The following is a 5,060-nucleotide window of genomic DNA, read 5'->3' as shown; positions in this document are numbered from 1 at the left end:
CGTCACGAACATTATAATTTTCGTCACAGATTCAATTGCCATGTCACACAATGATGACATGGAAGATGACATGGCTGCTGACATGGCGATGACGTGTAAATTTACGTGGTCGATGACATGGCAGCTGACATGGAATGGCTGCCACATGAATGATGATATAGCAGCAAGCTAGTTGGTCAGTTTGCATTGGGCCCATTTGCTTATAGCCAGCCCATTAAAATACAGCCTATTTTTCTAATTAATCAATTATCATTTCAGCACAAATCATGATATAAACCAGCTCATATATATAGATAAATTCTGATCCAACATCTCATCACATACATACAACATCAAAGTTTTTTGATCCAGCAAAAAATAAGTTTAAGTCTAGTTAATCTAGCACAAAATCTGGCAATACTGCCAAAAAGTAGCTTCAAGCGAACCCATGTTTCAAGCACGAGCTCAAATTTTGCATCCTTCTCAGCTTTTAATTGCATACCTGCACATGATATAGCACACATGGTGAGTGCAACTGATGCATTACTTTTCTCAACCAAGAACCAATCTTAATTAATAGAAAAGCATTACGGTAACATTGACATAAACACTAGGAAGTAGGCACTAAACGAAAAAGATTATACAAGAACCAAAATCACTCATAGCAGTTTCAATTTCTCAATGCAAATCCTTCAGGAGCTTGGATGACCTATTATTTGTTATCAAACACAATAAAAATATCATAGAATAGCATAATGTAATCAATATGACATTAGTAGCTCATTCTGCATATAGCAATATAGGCCAGCAGGTGAACAGTAGTACTACAACTTGCATATTTAAGATTTCACTCTATTAACATAGTATCATTCTTAAACAGTAACAATCAGGTAAGAGAATTGAGATGGACTTGACCTGACCATGGGTCTAAACCACCAAATGCCCCTGCCACACCTGAAAATTAATTTGAAGAAGATAGATTAGACAATGGCCCTGCCACACATCAGTAGACACCAGGAGCCAAACAGTAATCAAATATTCAGATGAGATTTCAAGTTTACATCAAGGTCGTATAACTGCTTAGTTACAGGTTTAGAAAACTTATGCATAAAAGTTTCAATTGTCATTCTTAATTAGAGCGTCATGGTTCAGACTAGCATTATTATAAGTTCAAACTTTGGAGCATCATTCCAAGGAAACAAATCACTATACAAAACAATTTTCAAGTTTAGCTTTTCAAGGACTAAGAGCATTACGAGTTCAGAGATTGCATTACAAGTTCAGATTAAAGACTTTCAGAGCATCATTACATGGCATCAGCGGTCTAGCAAACAAGGGTGAAGCAATACCTTTCTAGCATTCGGTCGAACATGTTGCTTGCATCACGAATATACTCTTTGCTCCTGGAGCCTGGGTCTGCAATGGCCACCAATGTTGTATCTTCAATGGGAGCCAGGCTTGGTGCTACCTGAAAGAAGAGAGGCACTTATTCACTCACAGGTCAGAAATCACATTAGGGCAGCACTGCTGCTGCTCTGAATTGTCGACGACGGAATCACAAATTAATAAAACAGCAGAGAACCCAGAGCTGAGGCAGCGAACAAAGAAAGAATGAAGGACAAGCTGAGCATAGAAAGCACAAAACACCAGCTGCAGAGGCAGGCACACAAGAAGAAATTAGATCACAATAAGGCAGGAAGCTAAGGTGTCACCTGCCTCATCTTTCATTTTACTCGCACAAACAAGCCATATGAATGTTCAGATTATAATGATAGGTTGTGCTAATACACTGATGTCAAAGTTCAAAACAAAACTATGGTGCATTCTCAGACATAAGATGAACAAAATTGATGATGTAAACCAAACCAGATTGATTAAAAAGAAGTACCAGTGATCTGAAAAAATGAATCAAGGAAATTATAGACTTGTCCAAGGGGAGAAAGGTCAGGTTGCAAACGCTGCTTGCCTCTTGTGGCCGGATGTGAATGAGCAGCTCTAATCCAAAATCAGTCCATACCTAACACTACGAATCTCTCTAGATCCAGAATGAGAGAAGGAGGAAGAGGCAAAGGGGGAGGAGAGATGCACCTGGGCGAGACACCGCTGTTTGACTCGAGACCGGCATGGGAGTAGCTACCGACGCCTCTGACGCGAACCCTAGCAAGAACGAGGGGATGAGAAGGGGAAGGGGAACATGGAGGGGATGAGCCAGAGCAGGAACTGGGGGAGTTGGAGGAGGTGCACCTGATACATCCGCACGGTGGCACACGAGAGAAGAGATCGAGTTGGAGGTGACGACGGGCTTGGTGAGGTCCCCGGAGACGGGGTTCACTGCGCCACACCCGAGCGCGCACGCCAAGGCACCGGTGGCCATGGCCGCACAGCACGCGAGGCCCGCGTGCGCCACGCTGTGACCTTGCACGAGCGCGCGCCCATGTTGCCAGCACCAGCGCCGCCTTCGAGATCGAGATCGAGAGAGAGAGGTGGACGGCGCTAGAGAGGGGGAGAGCGGAGCGCCCGGCGCTAGAGTTAGGGTTTGGACGGGGGATGCAGCAGATTATATAGCCTGGTATCACGATCACAACCATCAGATCAACAATGGACGGTTGGAGATGAATGGGCCATTTGGGCCCAAACATTTCTTCATTCCTTTTCTGCTTATTAATATTTCTCATTTTCTTTTTTATTTTATTGCCCATTATGAAGTAACATATAAAACTAATTATCTAATATGAACTAATATATTTGTACATATAATAGACAACATCTAAGTTGTCATGCTGGAGTTTCAAGAATTTTCGAACAGATTTGTTATTTTCTATCATTTAAATGAATTTATGCATGCTTGTTAAAAGTAATTACTATTTGAACTACAAGTATCTTGAATAATATTTAAAAAAATTTAAAAAATATAATTAAGCAAACATATACAATTGTAGCCCATATCCTGAAAAATAGATGAATTATTCAAATGTTTGTTAGGGATAATTCAAGCTTCTATGCACAAATTTAATGAAAATAAAAATAATAATATCCAAATTCTGTCAGAAAATTATACAAATTAATATGACACTACATTTTAGACCTATAAGCTTGTCAAAAAACTTTCATATGATTCTAATAAAGTGAAACTATACATTGTTCATAAATTAATATATCTCTCATATAGTTTCCTATAACTCAACTCAAACTTTGAAGTTTCATTCAACTTAAACTATATATTTCTCATATACACCTCAAATTTGGACACAACCTTAATTTTACGTTCTTGTTAACATTTGTAGATTTATATGGCCACTTTTTGTAAAAAAAAGTTGTTTTTTCTATTTTTTAACTAACTAATTAATACACCCTTGTGAAGTAACTTGTAAAATAATTAATTTATATACACCTAATTATATTTTTACATGTAATAGACAACATCTAAGTTTCCATGCAGAAGTTTCAAGAATTTTTGAACAGATTTAGTATTTTTTTACCATTTAAATGAATATCTGCATGCTTATTGAAAGTAATTACTATTTGAACTACAAGTATCTCAAATAATACCAAAAAAATCCTCAAAAATATATTTTAAGTGTACCCATTCTATTATAGCTCATATCCCAAAAATGGATGAAAGTTTTAAATATTTGTTAGAGATAATTTAAACTTCTACTTGCAACCATAATATAATTTAATTCAACCATCAATAGCAGCTTGTGACAGAAAGTTTATCTAAAATAAAATTCAACAACTGATGCAAATGGTTAAATGGTCTGGTGGTAGAGCATTCTCGTGTTCAGCGATGCGACCTTGCTTCGAAGCCCCTTCTGCTCCCCATTTTTTTATCTAATTCAACCATTCTGGAGAATAGGTTTATCTAAAATAAAATGCTACACTTTGATACAAACCAACTGATGGTATGTTGGTGAAAGCAGACTCCCGTGCAGCGCTGCGGTCTTAGTTCGAATCCCCCCGCAACTTCTTTTTTTGTTACAAATTTCGCGTACAGATGTGGTGGCAGTTTTTATCTAATATAAAATGCTTAACTTGATGCAAACAAAGTGATGGCGCGGTGGTAGAGCAGGCCGAAGTTCAGCCCTGTCCCCAGGGTTCGAATGCCCTTGGTGGCCTAATTTTTTACCCTTTTTTCTTTCATTTTTTTTAAAAGCATTTGTGTCCTACATGACAGGTGGGTCCATGTTGACGCCATGCAAACAAAATGATTTTCTGCATGTTTATAGAAAATAATTACAATTTGAACTACTTCTATTTCAAATACTATTTAGAAAATTCCTAAAAATAAATTTTAAGTATGGTTGTTCAATTATAGCTCATATCATAAAAATAGATGAAAATTTGAAATGTTTGTTAGGGATAGTTCAAAAAATTTTCAACCACTTTTTTTATTCAATCACATATGCATGTACCACGGGAGGATAGGGAGCAGAATAGGACTTAGTAGAATGTTGAAATTTGGTTTAAGGCTTTTAGTTTCTTTTTCGTGTGCGCTGACTAAGCTGCCACATAAGCATCAAATAAGAGAAGCAAAAAATTGAATTGAAAATGAAAAATGTCAAAACATATAGTTAAAATAGCTATGACGATTTTTATGACATTAATGTTAAAACGTCATGTTTTGTGGGCTCAGTTATGACGAATTCAATAAAACGTCATAAAGTTTTGGGCCTAGGGTCCATACCTTCAAATTCGTCATAGATTGTGTGCAATTGTGACGCTCCATTAAAATGTCATAAAATTTTCGTCATAGATCACCACATTTCTTGTAGTGTTATACGCTATGTGAGAGTTGTGTTCAGCCGACATTTCATGTATATGGTTGTAATAATTTATCTAAGGGTCATATATCTGTTTGACTGCAATAAACTGCAAATAACTGTGTGCTCTACGATGGAATATTTGTATGAGGACAATTTTTGTTTGAGGACAATTTTTGTTGTTTGAACTCAATTAGGTTTGTATGATGTGTGGCAAATTCATGTGTGTAACTGGTGTGCACTTAGCAATTTCAATACTTTGGGTACACAATGATGTGTGCGTGTACTATTTTTTTGACTGTGGCTGAAATTTTTTTCCCA

At 37.1% G+C, this 5,060-nt stretch overlaps 1 long non-coding RNA gene across 2 annotated transcripts; it reads right to left on the bottom strand.

Moving 5' to 3' along the window:
* Positions 1–267: 267 nt before the first annotated feature.
* On the bottom strand, positions 268–2,445 carry LOC120673904. Of its 2 annotated transcripts, XR_005674917.1 has the most exons (3): positions 2,068–2,439; positions 1,329–1,447; positions 268–933 (listed from the first exon to the last, which is right to left on the bottom strand). It is a non-coding gene; the product is annotated as an uncharacterized LOC120673904 (long non-coding RNA). The 2 variants fall into 2 exon arrangements; XR_005674916.1 differs by having other exon boundaries at positions 1,329–2,445.
* Positions 2,446–5,060: the final 2,615 nt, after the last annotated feature.

This window comes from Panicum virgatum, chromosome 2K, assembly GCF_016808335.1.
Source record: "Panicum virgatum strain AP13 chromosome 2K, P.virgatum_v5, whole genome shotgun sequence".
In the NCBI taxonomy this organism is placed as follows: Eukaryota; Viridiplantae; Streptophyta; class Magnoliopsida; order Poales; family Poaceae; genus Panicum; species Panicum virgatum.
Note: the sequence above shows the minus strand (reverse complement) of the source record. Positions and strands in the feature narration are given on the sequence as shown.